The sequence below is a fragment of the Limulus polyphemus genome, unplaced genomic scaffold (assembly GCF_000517525.1).
Source record: "Limulus polyphemus unplaced genomic scaffold, Limulus_polyphemus-2.1.2 Scaffold3213, whole genome shotgun sequence".
In the NCBI taxonomy this organism is placed as follows: Eukaryota; Metazoa; Arthropoda; class Merostomata; order Xiphosura; family Limulidae; genus Limulus; species Limulus polyphemus.
The window spans coordinates 108,534-127,232 of NW_013668823.1; the positions used below are offsets into that span (position 1 = coordinate 108,534).

The following is an 18,699-nucleotide window of genomic DNA, read 5'->3' on the forward strand; positions in this document are numbered from 1 at the left end:
CAAAGTAACTTGTCTTGGTTGTGTTTTAGTAGACTAGTATTTTGTAAAATACAGTCACATTTCAATTATTATACATTATATATGTATATAGATTATTATTATTTAGAAATAAGTTCTAAAACTTATTTTTCTTAAAACATGAAACAGTAACTAAAGAAGTAAAGCAAACAATTATCTCTTCTAGTTACGACCTATATACTCTGTTGCTGCTTGACATAGGTTGTTAGCCTTTAAAAAATTTTCACGTGGAGGATATGAAACAGAATTTTTTCTAGGTTTTATATATACATTTCAATAACTAAAAAACACAAGTTAATACATTAATACCATAGAATTCTACTATAATTTATCAAGCTTAGTAACTAAGATATATTTTGGTCTAAAAAAATATGAAATTTCGAGCAGACTAAAGACACACCCTACCTCATTAAAATATTGGTTCAAAAGAAAGAAATGGTGCTAAATCTGTTAAAATGGCTGAGAAAGCCACTAGGGAGACATTCTGAGCTTCCGATTGGTTATTCATTTTATATATAGAAGTAAGCATATATGAGGGAGCATTTCCAAAATGGAAAGAGGTGTGCAGGTGCTATTGTGTTTGATTTATTACATGAGCAGTATCTTAGCAAATAGAAAGATAAGTGGCTCTTATTTTATATTCTAGCTTGTCAATATAGGTAATTTGAGTTTCTAATTTGTTCGAACTATATACTTGGTATTTTGACTTCACAAACATCTAATTTTAACCAGTGCTGCATTCAACGTACTACATGACACACAAGAATCGATGTTTAATGTTTACTTTTAAATTAAGAAATTGAGTAATATATATTACTAAAATTTGAATTATAATCTACAGTTTGATTCCAAACTTATTGACATAGATTCATGAAATAGTAGTTCAATTAAATTTTGAATGCCAGTCAACAAATGAGATGATGTGGACTTTCACCCATGACCTGTTTCAAAATGGTTAATGTTTAGACATAGCTTATTACTTCTTAACTCTTTGATTGTAAAACTAGGTGCATTGCTCATGCATTGTACTTACTATGCCTCATCGAATTTAACACTTGGAGGATGTAAAAAAAGAAAAATGTCTGTAGGTCTTATATGTTGATATTTCATTCTAGTGATGTTTACATCTCTTTCATTACTTCCTCACATGTACTCTTGATGGGTCATGCTTAGTCTTAATTGAGCATATTTTGCCATGTATATATAATTATTTATGTTTGATTCTAGTTCCTTATATTTTAAGATCTGTATCTAGAAGATAATGTTTAGTTCTTGGTCATTACTTCTTCACTTGTACACATGGAAAATAAGACTTAGTCCTGGCTACTTATTCCTTACCATGTACACATCCATGTTAATATTTATTTCTAGTTCTTACTCCTTAACATGTTCACATAGAAGATAATAGAATATAATGTTTTGATGTAGTTTATTACTCTTACCAGGTACACATAGAAAGTAATGTTTAGTTCTTGTTCTCTACTTTTTCACATGTACACGTGGATGATAATGCTTAATCTTGGTTAATTATTCCTTCCTATGTACACATCCTTATTAAGGTTTGGTTCTAATTCTTACTTCTTAACCCTTTTGTTCTGGACAGGTTAAAGAGTGCATGTCATGATCTTGTCTTATTGTTCAGTTTATATTTAAATGGAAATATAAAGGAAAAATGCTAAATATAAATTTTTGTTTGTCACAAAGCACTTCCTATGGCCTTATTGCTTAGTTTGTATTTTGTTACATCTACCATACAATGTGTATTGTGGTTAAGAATTAGAAACTCAAAGTAGAAAAGGTAGAATATAAAGTAAGAACCTCCCACCTCTTTCATTTGCTGAGATGTCAATATATATTTCGCCAATCTAGTAGAGTGGCTCATCCCACTACTCCATTCTTTTGAAACTTCTAATCTACTCCCACCTATTTCTTTTGACAAAGTGTTTACTATTAAGAGAAAGAGCTGTTTTCTGTGTATGTAAATCTGACAGTCGTCTTTTAAATAGCTTGAAGGGGAAAGTCGTAATTTCACCCAAACTATTTTCAGTGTGATGAATAAGTTGTTGCTCTGAACAGATACAAACTTTTTCTAAAGTCATACATAGCTTGTTTAGAAACACAGCTAAATTACAGGGGTTTTATTTTGCACTAATATAGTAAGTTGCTAATTATTTTGTTTTCTAAAATGTATATTTGAAGCCTACAAAAATTAATATCTCTTCACCCTCCACTCGGAAGAATAAATGAGCCTTACGGTGAGGCTTAGCACATACGACACACAATCGTAAAATATCATAACACTGTAAGTACTCAAAATCTTTCTTTTTTTGAAGTATTTTTTATTTATTCTTTTATATGTTAATACAAATACCTAAAATTTAAGCATTTGTAAATAAGTAATATTTATTGGTTGATGAATAAGTTTGCTGAAAGGGAAATAGGATTTTATAACCAAGTGCACAAATAATATCTTTATATGCTTATATGTATACTGCTAAATTCCAAACATCCCAGAAGCATGACCAATACTCAAACACTTGCGATGTTTAATGGATCAGCTCCGAACCATATAATATACGTTTTCAAAGATCCAAAGTGCAGTATTATTACTTTGGACAATTTTCATTGTAAACACTGTAGGATACATAAGCTGATAAATTCCACATTGTCTTCTTCGAGCAGTGGTGAAGTCGGATTATTTCTTTGTGCGTGCTTTGTTGCTCTCGAGAGTATTGTATTACAGTGTTCCACAAACAGTCTAATGACACAAGCAGTGACTTGTTCCTTTATTTTCAGCAGATTTCTACTTCATTCTTTGACAGGAAAATAAACACAGAAAATATATGTGAAATATTTAGCAGTTCAGACTCTCAAGAGAAGTACTTTGAAACTTTGTGACCTATAATAAAGAAGAAAGGGCAGAGCTGCTCATTTCTTTTATGATTTTACAACCTTTCATTATACTTTAACTTGTCTACTGACTAAAGAATCATATATATATATATATATATATTGTTAGGGTAGAGGTAATAATAGATAAAATATAAATTTTATATTTGGAGGTTACATAAACAAAATTTGAGGTCTTTGAGATAAAGAACAGTATTTTTAATCTTAATTTAAAATTCACGTTGCACTCAGACTAATAAAAAAAAGATTCAATATGTTCATTGACAAATCTTTAATAAAAATACTTCATTAAAAGAAATGATATTTTGTGTGTGTGTGTGTGTGTGTACAAATGGCATGTAATGTTTACTAAAAGTTTGCCACATTTTGTGAAGTTACACATACTGTATTAAAAGTTATAGTATGGAAACTATAATGAGTACAAAGTTGTAATGAGGTCAGTCAATTTGACCGAACCTGTGTTGAGAGAGTTAAAATGACCAGAGAGAAGATATTGTTTTGACATTGTTCATTACTGCTTAACATATAACTCATTGGGATTAATGTTTTGCCAATGTTCACTACTTCTTTACATGTACCCATAGAAGAGTGTTTAGACAGTTATTTCCTCCTTACCATGTCCCACTTATAATATCATGTTTGGTCCTGGTTTATTGATCCTTTCCATATACACTACAGGTGATGTTTAGAAATAGTTGGTTATTATTAACATGTATACTTAGAGGTTAATGTTTATTTCTTGTTCGTTACCTTTTCACATATAACACATAGATTATGTTGTTTAGCCATAGTTCCTTATACCTTATGTCACTTAGAAGGTACTGTTTAGTTGTAGTTAATTGCTCTGTAATATTTACACAAGTTAGTTGATGCTTCAACCTAGTTCTCTTTAGCAAGCATACTTTGACATTCATGCTTAGTTCTCTTTCATTACCTATTAACATGTACACATAGGAGATAATATTTCAATACTGTTAATTCTACCTTAAATTGCATCACTTTGATGATGATGTACAGACGTCGTTCATTACTCCTTAACATGTTCTCGTAATGATTAATGTTTTATCATAGTTCTACTGCATATATTGTACCCATGGATGATAGTGTTTAGTTCTCATCCATTACTCCTTGACAAGTCACACATATACAATACTATTTTGTTATAATTTATTACTTCTTAGCATTTACATGTAGTGGATAATGTTTTGTCCTTGTTCATTGCTCCCTAATATATCCCCATCATCTATAAAGAGAAGATTTGGTTAATTACTACTTCATGTACCCTTAGCAGATGGGGTTTAGACATAATCGTTTGCTCTATACAGTGTCACTCACAATCAGTGTTTAGAGTGGCTACTTACTCCATAACATGCACTCTTAGTCAATAATGTCTAATCTTCTTCTGATGATTCAATGGTGGTTTGTTAAATATCCTTATTTTGTGTCCACTGCAGTGCTCTCCTCCTGCAACTGGTGTGGGCCTTTAGTGTTCAACAGTTGAGGAGCTTTACACAAATACTTTCACATGTGGCCTTCTCCCACAGCTGATATTGACCTATTAAGTCTGATGTTTGAGGGAGTAAGCCAACTTGTTACAGTCTGGACATGCCCTAACCTTGTATACTGATTGACCTTCCAACAACTTGTGTGCAAGCTTTCAGACAATCATGTACCTTTTCCTCCCCACTGTGCAACACATTTTGGGAATCATACCTCTACTTATCCTTCATTTGGGTGAAAAGTATACCCTGATTGAGATAAGATTTGGTCTCCTACAGGTGTGCTCTTATGGAGCCCCTGTCAAAGGATTTCACACCCCATGGGCTTCCTTTTGGCACTCTTGAAAGGAGACTCATCTAGGTAATTTCTGCACCGATTCCTCCACCATCTGAATGTGGAATTCTAGCCAATCTGTGCATAGAGGTGAGTCATCATGTTAAAATTAACATTTTCCTTACCTGAAAATGTATTTTCAATAGATACTCACCTCTATGTGCATTCCCACCTTTCTTCCCAGTTCACTTTTCTTGTTTGCCATGTCAAAGAATGAGAACTTTTGTATCCAAATGAAGAGGGCTATTTTTGTACAAGGAGGTGTGTTACACTCCTGTTTGTGGAGGGTCTTGCTGTATGATATGTCATCATGCAGTAGTGGAAAATCACATGTTTCATATGAATTTTAGATGGGAATTTCACAAGGCTGGTGGCATGCAACTCTCTAAGGCAGAACAGTGCAACCTCAAGAGGGAAAATAGATAATCTGTGCTTGGAGGTGAGTATCCATCAGAAATACATTTTCTGATAAGGAAAATGTTAACTTTTCTCAAATGTATAAATACAAAGGAAACATGCAATTTATACAGTGTTAGTTTGGTTGTTTTTTTAATGCATAAAATGGTATAAACTTTCACTAATAGGAGAATATCGATAAGTATACTAGTAATATAAAAATGGAGTTATTAACATCTAAATTTTTCCTTCTCATTGTGCATACATTTTGTGGCTATATCACATTCTTATTTTTCCACTATTCTGACTTTTTTTTTCATGAAATAAAAACTACTGAACTTTCAGTGCAACAATAAAATTGCAACTAAGAATGCTTTCTATATTTGATGAATTTAAAAGTTCTGTAGTAAAAAAAAAATTTTATTGTTGATTCTTTCAAATATATCACTACTAGTTTTCCCTGCCAAATTTTATATCACAAACTTTTAAGTAATTAGTCAAAATAACTAATTTTCTATGATGATGATGTGAAACTTTGTTTCCCATTTTAGCCTTTAAATACCATATTCTATTAAATTCTTAAATATTATTTTTTTACTATTTTAGATTTTCAAAAGTATTCAAATATAATTTTTTTAAAGTCATTTTATTTAATTTTAATATCTTTAGGCCTAATTTAATGTATTAAAATATAGATTTTTTTAAACTTGGAAACTATTAAATTTATTAAGACAAAATTGTTAAAACCTTCATGTAGCAACATTACAACATTAAAAAAGTCAAACTAGAAAAAGATTAAGACTTGGATCCTTCAATATGCTTTGAAAATTGTCAAATGTATGTTGTAAAAAACATTCCAAATTGTTCATCATCTATAGACACTAGTAATGGTCTTAGGTCTTCAGACCTTTTGATTACTATCTGTTTTTCCTCATATTGTACAATGTGATGTTTAAAGTCAGTATTAAGAAAGAATATTTATCCAACTAATATATCGTTGATTTTAAATCCTCCACTCATGCTTTACAGGGTTCAGACATTTGTGAGGACCTCGGTAGCTACTAAGTGTTAAAAACCTCACTGCATAGTTTCTACTCTTCCACCTACTTCAGACAGAAAATATATTGGAAAATTAACACTTGCAATGAGGACCTTTAACAATAGACTTGGTGTTTAGAAGGAAACAGCATGTTGTTTCTCTTTATTGCTTTCCTACCTGGATTTTCTTTCAGGAGTTTAATTTTAAGCTTATTTAACAAAACAGTTGGTTTAGGTATTCATGACAACTGGAATAAGTTTTTTCATTGCAACAACAGATTTATGTAAGAACAAAAAATTATCACAGATTGATAGACATTGGACATTATACTATTTAGGTATTTTTAGTTTTCATATAAGTTATTTTTAGTATTTTAGGTATTTTTTTACACAACAGTCATCTTTTACATTAGCTATACTATATATCTTAATGTTCCTTTCTTGAGGTTTAAGGCTTAATTTTTTGTTTTTACTAATTAGCTGCTTTCTAAGACCAAACATTCTTTCACATTTCACTCTATAATTTATATATATTTTTTCACATCTAGCCAATTCTAAACTAAAGTTTGCCTCATGCATCTTAGTAATTTGTTTGTACTGTATGACAGGTAGTTGTACTACAGGGCTAAACCCTCTTTTTCTATCATAGTAGTTTCCTTTATCTCACATAGTCAGCTATATTCCATGACTAAAATGAACCTGATTATTCTAACCTTGGAGCTTGTACTACTATATAGCAATATGTGTATTAGGGCTAAGACTTGCTTCTTCTAACTCATTTTCTGATATGATTTCACAGTTAGGGCTAAAGCCTGCTTCTAATTCAACAGTTTGAACTATTTCATGGCAACCTGTACTCAAAGGCTCAAATCTGCTTCATCTACAAAATTAATTTGTGCCATTTCTTAGCTGGCTGTCCTCTAGGGCTAAAACATACCTCCCACATTATTAGTATATACCATTTCATAAGTAGCTGTATTGTTTGAATCCTGCTTCTTCTGTCTCATTAGTTTGTGGTATTTTGTAGCATAATGTGTATTAGAGATAAAAATTGCTTCTTTCAGCTCATTAGTTTTTACTGTTTGATAGCCAGTTGTACTCTTAAAACCTTCTCCTCGCTCAGTACTTGGTACTTTTTCATAGCAAGCTGGAGGTTTTTTGAAAACTTAGATTTCCAAGTGTACCATATTCAGGAGCGAAACAGCAAGTTTTTCTAGTTTTGTTGTTGTACTCTAGGATTAAGAACTTGTCAATTCTTCTAGGTGCAACTGTTTTATAGCAAGCTATAGTCTTGATCTGAGATATTTTTGTTTTTCAATAACTGATACTGTTTTGTAGCAGAGTTTATCATAGTGTCAACCATTTCTTCTTTCTTAGTAACTGCTAATATTTTTTAGCAAACTAGCTTAATACAAATCCTTTCTTCTGTCTCAGTAGGTGGCACTGTTTCATAATGTATACAAACACAAGGAATATATAAAAGAAATCACAAAAGATGCAAGACAAAGTTTAAAAAAGAAAATACAATTGATACAATGGTAATAAAATGTAGGAAAACTTTAATTTGACACAATGTTTTGGGCCTAAACCCTTCTTCAGATGATGATGTTTATTCAAGTCCTATATGACTTGAATAAACATCACCTGAAGAAGGGTTTAAGTCCGAAACATTGTGTCAAATTAAAGTTTCCCTAAATTTTATTACCATTATATCTAGTATTTTTGTTCTTTCTTAAACGTTGGCACTGTTTCATAGCAGATTTAGTCTAGTGTTAATAATTTCTTCTATCTCAGTAGTGGTACTCTTTCATAGCAGACTTTAGTGCTAAAACATTTTTTTTCTCCAAATAATTGGCAGTTTCACATAGCAAATGTTTCCTTAATACTAAGATTTTCTTCTGTTTCAATAGTAGGCACTATTTCATAGGACACTTTAATCTAGTGCTAAGTCTTTATTCTGTCTCAGTGGCTGGTATTTTAGCATAATAAGTTGTAGTCTAGAACTAAGAAACTGCTTCTTCTTCTAACTCAGTAATTTGAACAACTTTGTAACTAGCTGAAATCTAGGACTAAAACCTATTTCTTCTTAAATTAGTATTTTTTTACTTCATAATTAACTACTCTGAGGCTGATACCCATGAAAAAAGCACTGTCAAAATTGTACACAACTGGACATATAACTTTTGCTGCATCATGTGTCACATCTTCAGTGATGTTCAAATGATTTAATATTTGAAATACTTTATGGCCATATCCATTTTAATATAGTTTCCATTTAAGGATGTGGGCTATTTCTTAGGTCATTTTACCTTTTGCTATGTTATATTGTTTCCTAAAGGAATTGTTGCTGTAGCTTAAGTGGCCTTTTGCTAATTAAATTACTATTATAATCTTGTTACCAGTAGCAGTAGAAGTGGTCTTTCAGAGATTCTTTTTTATTATTGCTACTAGGTGGAAAACTCATGCTTTGCATACAAAACATTTTTTGTGTGTGTTTTGGTATTTTGTGTTAAATGCACAAAGTTTATAAAATGTAAAGGTAGTGCTGAAGATTTAAAGTAATCAAAACAGTTAAGTGACCTGCTTAGGCTACTCAATTATGATGTTAGGTACACAGAGTTGTGAATGAATCTGATGGCCATGTGGTGCATCTCAATGACTGCAAGGTTAAACCTTAGTGAAACCCACCTAACACCTCTAGTACAAAAGATACTTAAGCTGAATGGTGTTATCAAAAATGGCAAACCCAATCAACTTATCAAGTAAGAGACACCAGATCTAGTGATACTTTCAAAACCTGGTTATTGGGGGCGACTATTAATATTCAACAGAGTGAAGGTACCAGTAATCTTGGTGTTTATAAACAAGTGAAGAAAATCACACACAAAACCTTAACACATAAACAATGCTGTATGAAATGGGGTCTGGAAGGATGACAGATGCATTCCCCAAATACCTTTCCATTTGCAATGCATAATACTATCTACATCCACCTTTCTCTTACACATATAGTGATATCATCAGTACTTCCTTACTCCTAATTTCATATTTGCATAATTTAATGAAGTTAAAAAGCTTCCCACACATGCGTGCACATAAGTTACTCTTTTAATTATATACATAATTATAATTCTAATACAATACAAAATTCACTTTGAGTGTGTATGGAAATATGAAGATTCTTTAATTGTGCTGGACAGTGATATCTTTAGTAATGATTACTAAAATAAACTGAGAATGAGCATAGCTGCTTTCAAACAAATTCTGGGCCAAAAATTATTTTTTTAGTATATGCCAATTAGTTTTTTGAATGCATCAACCATATGTATTGCTCATGTATTGTTCCTGAAATATGTGTTACAGTTCATTCTGTAACATTCATATATTATTTCCTTGGAAACTGTTAGGATTTATTGTTTTTAAAAGTTGTATTCTAGAAACTTGTGGGGGAGGTTAACAAGTGTTTATGTGACATGGTCAGGAGATATTAGAAATTTAAAGATATGTGTAGCATACTTCCACATATTTTTCAACAGAATTAATTAGTAGTCTGAAAAGTGGACTTAGAGCTCTGTAAAACCAATGAAGAGTTTTTCATTTGCCACTTGATATTATGCTTAAATGGCACAATTCATCCTTTCTTTGTAATAGGCACACTATCTAGAAGTGTCAGAACCCGTTGTTTAATGATGAACTGCAAAGATTAAATCCATATTACGTGAACCAAGTATGTGTGTGTGAAAGAATAACACATCAGGGCTTAAACAACGAGATTATTAATATTATTCTTATAAAAAAGTGGTTAACGGTGTTTTAGCTTTTCTTTAATAGGGAAAAAGTGAAATAGTTTTATAGCAAGTTGTAATCTAGGGCTAAAAACCTGTTACATAGTGAGCTTTAAGCTAGAACAAAAACCTTGTTTCATAGCAAACTATAGTCTAGGGCTAAAAACCTGTTACATAGTGAGCTTTAAGCTAGAACAAAAACCTTGTTTCATAGCAAACTATAGTCTAGGGCTAAAAACCTGTTTTATAGTTAACTCTAGTCTAGGGCTAAAAACCTGTTTCATAGCAAACTGTACACTAGAGTTGAAAACCTGTTTCATAGCAAACTATAGTCTAGTGCTAAAAAAAATCTGTTTCATAGCAAACTGTAGTCTAGAGCTAAAATCTGTTTCATAGCAAACTGTAGTCTAGAGCTAAAAACTTGTTTCATAGCAAGCTGTAGTCTAGAAATAAAAACCTGTTTCATAGCAAACTATACACTAGAGTTAAAAACCTGTTTCATAGTGAGCTTTAAGCTAGAACTAAAAAAACCTGTTTCATAGAAAACTGCAGTCTAGGGCTAAAACTATGTTCCATAGCAAACTATAGTCTAATGCTAAAGGAACTTGTTTTGCAGCAAATTGTAATCTGGAGCTAAAACCCTGTTTCATAGCAATCTATAGTCTAGGGCTAAAAAAAACCTGTTCCATAGCAAACTGTAGACTAGGGTTAAAACTGTTTTATAGCAAACTGCACTCTCAAGCTAAAAAATCTGTTTCATACAAACTGCAGTCTAGAGCTAAAAACCTGTTTCAGGGGTAGCTTTAATCCAGAACTAAATGCCTGGTTCATAATAAACTGTAGTCTAGAGCTAAAAAATCCAGTTTTATAACAAACTGTAGGGTAGGGCTAAAAACCTGTTACATAATGAGCTTTAATCTAGAACTAACAACCTGTTTCATAGTGAGTTTTATTCTTGAATCAAAAATATGTTTCACAGCAAACAGTCATCTAAAGCTGAAGACCTGTTTCAAAGAAAACAGTAATCTAGAGCTAAAGACCTCTTTCATAGCAAACAGTCATCTGGAGCTAAAGACCTCTTTCATAGCAAACTGTAGTCTAGAGCTAAAAAACTGTTTTATAGCAAACTGTAGTCTAGGGCTAAAAATATGTTTCATACCAAACTGTAGTAAAGAATTAGTAGTTAATATTGTTTCACAGAAAGCTTTACTGCAAGCTTTATACTTTGTACATATAGCTAAGTAGCAGATAATAATTTATAGTGAGTACTACTCTACAGCCAAAAATCTTCTTGTGCTAGCTCCGTAAGTTTGGCTTCTAGATCAGAATGTGGTACTGCTTAATAGCAATTCACAGTCTAGGTCAAAGTTATCTATTTCAGTAGCTGGTACTATTTGTGAACAAACTGTAGTCTATTGTTAAGTTCTTCTTTCATACTTGCTGGCATTATTTCAAAGTGAGGTGCAGTCTAGGACCAAGTCTTTTTGTCTCGAGTGCTAGCACTGATTTATTGCAGGCTATAGGCTGAGAATGAAACTTCTATCTCATTAGTTAGTAGTGTTTTGTAGAAAGCAGCATATTCTGTGGCTAAAACCTTCTTGTCCTGCATCAGCATTTTGTATTGTTTCATTGTTAAGTATGGTTGCATGAATCTTCAAGTGCCAAAACTTAATCAAACTTACTATTTAAAACAGGGCCATATATTATTTAAGAGGTGAATATTTGGAACAAAATGTTTTGCAAGTAGTTTCAAGAAAGCCATGATTTGTTCTTGAAATAAAAAAGTGGCTCAGTGATATATCTTACACTCCACTTTGAAGTTGATTAATTGTCTTGCTTATATACATTCCGTATTTTTGAAATGTATCACTTTTGTAAGAAATATACTTGTAACAGAACTGAGAAAAGATCAAACCTAAAAGTAAGATGTTTGAAATACAGTGACAAAAAAAGAAAATTATACAGTGAATCAATAAATGTGCCATATATCTCATTGTTAGTGCACAAAGTTTCTGGTTGTCAAAAGCTAATATTTCAAAGGCTGTTTTGATAAAAAAACTGAAAACAATACTATTATAAGCATTTTTTTTTACATATATATTACTATAATGACATAAAGTTTTATACATAATATAAACGTTTTATTATATGGATTTAAAATATGTTTACTTTTTTGTTTTCCAGTGCTTTGGTCATTCAAATGTTTTGTAATTTGTGGATTACATATGTAAAATTAAGATTGAACTAGTACAGCTATTGGTTTCATCAGCTTGTAGTAACTCTTACTAGGAAATACATTCAGATATACGTTTTGGTATTCAAATATATCATGTACTAAGCCAAGCAATGTTAGGCCTCTTTCTTACCCCAAACTTCTAATTCGTGATTGATTGCAGCATTAGATCCATGTTTGTTTTAGGATTTCAGTTTTCTTATCAAAACAGCCTCCCTCTTTATCTTGAACTCTAAAAGCATTTATTCATTCAAGAAAATGTATCTAGTCAAATTAATATGAGCAAAATATATTTGCTAAAAATTTCCTTACTTTGTTTATGTATAAAAAATATGAATTGATGGATTCTGACTATTATAAAAACTCATAAATTGATAACTTATTAATCATGCTGATAGATTAAAATGGTTAGAAAATAATCGTGTAACTTTAGTTGATTGTTAACTTATTCTTTTGATTATGGGTTTTATATAAAACGTGAAATACTATTTCAAGTTTAAGTTTATTGAAGATTTCAACAAAATTACATGAATTGTCATGTGTTGAGAAAATTCATTTATCTGATGCTCAGGTAGAGCCCTCATACATGTGGTGTATAAAAGTTATCAATATTGGATAAGTAATTAACATGTTCTCTTTTAATTAAACTTTTAACAATTGTAAATCACATTTTATTCTGTTGTTAACCCTCTATTGCTTGCATTATGAAAACGTGGAAAAAATGCTTTCTTTGAATTTCTTACCACAAACTGTCTAAACTGCACAAAAAAGTGTTTTTATGAAATATATTTTGGTAAGTTATAAATGATAACATCACATAGAATTAACATTGTTAAGTTGAGGAACCAACAGAAATATTTCCATGGTTTATTTACACTGTTACTTGGAAGTAATAGCATTCAGCCACAGAATTGAAGCATTTGTATGTCTACTAAGCAACAAAGATAGATTTGTTACCTAAATGTTACAATGTGCAATACAGAATTAAGAGTGTATATGTTTTAGACTGTTTCTTAAAATAGTTAACTACACAAGACCTAGTATCGTAACCTGAAAACATCTACTGAAGGATTTGTGGGATTAAACCTAAATCGCTTTATGTTGCACCTAATTTTAGTATTAGAAGTATTAATTGAAGATACCATAAGCTATAATTAGAAAATTCTTTATTGTACCTACAATAGTAGCTTTTTTGGTCGCAACTGTAAAAAAAAATTATACTACCTTGACAAACTGACTGATAGTTACCAAAGTACAGTATATTGATTTATGTAGTGTAATGTCATTGTTTAATTGCCATATTGAATTTTCAGCTGGATGTTTTTTTAAGATGTTGAACTGAATGCTTCAAGTTGTAATTTTTCTGATAAGTATAATATTATGAATTGAACCTTCATTACGTTTGTAGGGTTATTGTTGGGAGCATTACTGTTCAATCTTCTGTAACAATGTCAGATAACAGTTTTATGTTTAAGCAAGTATAACAGCTAGAATAAATGTGGATGAAATTTGTTCATTTTGATGTACAAAAAAGAATTGCAAGTTTTGTTTCCAAAAAATGAATTTGATTTGTAGGTTGTTGTTTTTTCTGTTGATCAAATATTTTTCTTTCACAACTTGAATGATGTTTTTCTCATTTTGGTTGTAATTATGATATTTAGAAAATATTTTTATACTGAATATTTCATTACTATAATTTTGTTGGTTATGAAGAAAAGATATTGAGAAATATGAGCATTGTATCTTTCAGTTTATATGCAGCCTTTTTTATAGGCTATTTTCTGTAACATGTCTTTTACATTCTTTGTTTTCAAGTTAATGTACCCAACACTCTTTTGTACTCTTCACCTTATCATTTTCTTTTCATTTAGTTATATCCCTCTTGTACTTAAATAGTTTGTAACCTATTTATAAACTTTTATTTTAATAATGCTTTGAAACTCATTTTAACTTCATTCTAACATCCTATAATTTCTCTGTAACAAAATGCCCTTGTGCATTGTAAGATTTTATATTATTGATTGGGCTTAAGGTGAACAATTATTTACATACAAATATTTTTGCTTTGTTAATTTTTCCTATATGCATTAATGCTCATTACCAAGCTTTCATCCTTCGTTTTCTCACTGGTGCATTAAGCATTTGTACAGTACAAGAGTTTTAATTAGTAAACTATTTAAAAGAGTTCAACCTCTGTGAACAGTTGTTACTTTTGAAATGTCCAATTCCAACTTCAGCTTTAGACAGCATTTTCAATAATTAACAAAGTCTAAGAAAGATGGTTTAATACATTTCTACGTGTAACGGAAAATATACTTTTAAATAGTGTTCATTAATCAAAGTGTTCACAAAGGATCAGAATTCAAACTTATGCATTCAACATATATTTTTAAGCATGTTCTTCAGAAAATACAGAAGTTGATTACAGTATACTAAAATGATTTTGGAGCCTCACCATGTTGCCATAGTCCATCTTTCCAAGTCCTGTCTGATTACTGAGCATTTGACAAATAGACCTGAAGCATCATAAGGCTTTCATGTCAAAAGCAGACTTCTCATCCTTGCCTGCTTTCCATAATCTACCCAGTGACTTGAATGGTATGTCTTTGTATGAAATAGCATGAATACCCATTTAATTCTTCAGCTACTTGAGGTATGCAATTTTTGAACTGGAGGTAGGGCTGTAAATCTTTATTTTGGTAAACCCATACCCTGTTGGCCTCATTTATGGATGGATATCCTTCTTATTATATTGTGTACTGTTGTCTCTGGCATATGGACAGCTTTAGTCATTGAAAACATGTGTTCATGGATTCTCACCTGTTACAAGATGCTACACTTTGCTTACCATAGCTAGGGTACATATATCTTTCTTGATGATCCTAGTGCTCCATATTCATTCATATTCCTTTGTTTCCCAATGTTTTCAAGTACAAAGAATATTTCTGCCTTGAAAATTCTAAATTCCTGATCTGAATATTTATTATCTGAATTTATGAATATTTTGTGTTATAAAGGGTGTTACATTCCATTCCCCAAAACAATCAATTTTTGGTGGCATCAAGCTACATATAAAATGCCAAATAATGTAAAAAATGTAGTTCTTGTGCATTCCATTTCATCTCAACTTTATATTGGTTGTAGTTGTCACATGAATTGCTGATTTAATATTCAAAATTGTTTTAATATAATGCACTCAACCTTCTATAAAAGTTTTTATTTTTAGCCTTCTAATAGATAATGAAACTTTTTTTACCCAAAATATCAATTAAACATATTTTTTTAATACAAGAGTTGAATAAATAGGAAGTTTAATAGGACTAGTTTTATAATGAATTGTTCATAATATTTTATTGAGTACTTTGAAGTTTTTCAAGCAACTTTCAAACTATTTTGAATTTGTTACCAATATTAATTTTCAGTCAGTTACAATATGTTATAGAATATTCAAAATCAAAAGTGAGTTTCAGAGTCGGTGAAATAATGCTCCAGAAGAAAAACAAAATTGAGACTAATCTTCTTTAAATTAAAAATCCTGAGAAGCAAAAAATATCCAACTAACAAGTGGCATTATATGTGATCCAAACATAGTTAAGATACTCACATTACACATTGAAACTTTTTGAATTTGTTACTTCATAATTTTGTTAACTTCAGTATTAGTCTGCTCAGGTATGTCAATTGTTTTTTATGGTTGGTAAAACGCATCATTTACTCAGGTTTGTTTGTCATCTGACAAAATAACAAAATTGATCCATGGTTAATATTTATGGTAATTTTGGAATTGTTTATTTATTTAATGATAATTAGTAATTTAAATATAGTGGACAAAAGGAATATTGCATTCCTGGAACTTGGTTGATGTTTATAAATATGAAATTGTTTGTTTTTGTCACATCCAGTATTAATGAGAATCTTTGTGAACAGAAATAATTAAATCATTCCTTTGTTGTTACCTCTGAGCAATTTGTTATTTGGTTAAAAGTTTATATAAAGTAAAGCCTGAGAAATTGAGTAAATATCAATTATAGAATATTCAGTCATATGTTTTATGAAAAATTAAAGTACATTATACATAAAAAAAAATTGTTTTAAGATGTGTCCTAATGACATCCTTTCATTATAGTTCACTTTAGTATTTTCTCCTTTTCTCTTGAAAGTCATGCATTTTCAATATATAAAAAATATTTAAATTTCTTTCTATGCTGATTTTTTAAAAATACTAAGAGCATTTGTCCAGTGAATGGTATTTATAACTCGTATATATTTTGTTCACTAGACCATGACATGCAAAAACATCGTGGTCAAAATTCTCTGAGAAGTATTAACTTTCATACTATTCTCCTTTATATTGAGCTTATTTTTATATACATATATATATATATATAATTTTATTATCTACTTAGGTATTTTCTGGACTTAGTACAGGTGGTTGTGATACATAAGTATATAGGGTTCAAGTATGAAATGTAAATTAATGTATCTAGCACTTTATTACCTAGCTGAAGCCATAGAAGATGTATGCACTAGCATACATATAAGTTTGTTCTTGCAAATGGGTTATTTTTGCACAAAGGTGGTGGAGTAAGAAGAGAGAACAAAACAGGCCAAGTAATCTGAATGTATTACAAAAATTATAGGTTTTGTGTATGTCTAATCACTTTTTGAAACAGAAGTATTACAATTAATAAAATTAAGAACCCATTTAGATCTCTGTGTGACTTTGATTGAAAAAATAATTTTTTAACAAAAAATCACTCAAATGAATTGCATTTTTCCAAACGTGTTTTAAAGAGTTACGCATCAAACATAAGTTAATAGAAACACTTCAATTTAAAATATTAAATATGATGAAACTTGCAGTTTCTAATAATATTTAACCAATAATTGTATTAAGTAAATATCTTCTACAATACCATTGGATGTAGCAAAAATAAATACAACCTAATTTAATTGGAATTTATACATTCTATGTTTTAACTAAGTTTTGTTTACTTGTTATATGTGGATTTATTTTGTGATATTCCAAGAAGAACCAGAGACTGATTAAACCATATCTGAATATGGCATTACAAAAGAAATTTGAGTAAATATATTGTTAGAAGTGAAAGATAACTAATAAATGATGTATTAAACAAACCATACACTGATAGTAAAACATAACAAAAGAAATTAACAAAACAATAAATTAAACACTTTTAAAATTGATGTGGTGGCTTGTTTGTTTGTTATGGATTTCGTGCAAAGCTACACGAGGGCTATCTGTGCTAGCTGTCCCTAATTTAGCAGTGTAAGACTAGAGGGAAGGCAGCTAGTCATCACCACTCGCTGCCAACTCTTTTATCTATGAATAATATATAGTGGGATTGACCGTCACATTATAACGCTCCCACAGCTAAAAGGGCGAGCATGTTTGGTATGACGAGGATTTGAACCTGCGACCCAGAGATTGCGAGTTGAGCACCCTAACCACCTGCCGATGCCGGGCCTGATTTGGTGGCAATGACTAGGAATCTGCCAGTCCTATAGTTATGATGACATCCTCCTATTAGTTTGACATTTTGGTGGGGGAGGATCCCTTGGTATTAGATGAGATTCAGGACTTCTTTGAAAGTTCTGGAACATTTTCCAGAGATCTGGGATTATAACTACCGTCTTTGGAAGGTTCAAAACCAGCATCAACTGCATCTCTAGTATCAAAGCTTCTGGAGTGAAGGGGAGATCCGAGAGGCTATCCAGGTATTTCTGATCAGTTGGAAAGTGTTATCCAGATCACAACCTAACATTCTCTGGGAAAAGTCATGTAGGCAGGATGTAGCACAACTTTCTTTTTTACGAGGTAAATACTTAAAATTTTATTTATGACCAATGAAAAACCAAGTGCTCTCGCAAATATTCCTGTCAGAGACCAAACTATATATATTTTTTCTTAGCGTTACGAAAACATAGAACATGCTGTATATTATATCTCAGTATGGTCTTAGCTAGTCACTGCATATTCACCAAAGTATAACGTCTTGATATTTCTAACTACAGTTCTGTAGTAGCCTCAGAAGTTGCATGGTATGTCAGAATTTCGTACATTTCTCACTCTTGTTTTATTATATAATGTTTCAACATTTTTAGTTATTAAGGTGTATACAGCGTGGTCACAAGTAAATAGACAACACCTTTTCAGAAATAATGAAATTTTTCAGTCATATTCACATGAATTGATATATTTATAATTTAATTAATATCTAGTTCATCTTCCTTTCGCTTCGTGGAGTTCGTTGATTTTTTGGGGCATCGTGAGAATCATCTCGTCAATTTTAGATTGAGGGATTTTCGCCCACCCCTGCTTCAAAACTTGGAGTAGATCGCTCTTCCGAGTTGGTTTTTTTGGTTGTTTCTTGATTTGCTGGTCGAGTATGGCCCAGAGGTTTTTGATGGGGTTCATGTCAGGGCAACTTATGGATACCATTTTCTTCCTGCCACATTTGGGTG

The 18,699-nt window shown here is 31.0% G+C and overlaps 1 protein-coding gene across 2 annotated transcripts in view; it reads left to right on the top strand.

Moving 5' to 3' along the window:
• Window positions 1–7,717, top strand: part of LOC111088147 — a 39,325-nt gene extending 31,608 nt beyond the window's left edge. For both annotated transcript variants that reach the window (XM_022397307.1, XM_022397308.1), the window contains exon 8: window positions 6,187–7,717. The gene's annotated coding sequence lies outside the window, so the exon portion shown is untranslated. The remainder of the gene's footprint in view (window positions 1–6,186) is intronic.
• Window positions 7,718–18,699: the final 10,982 nt, after the last annotated feature.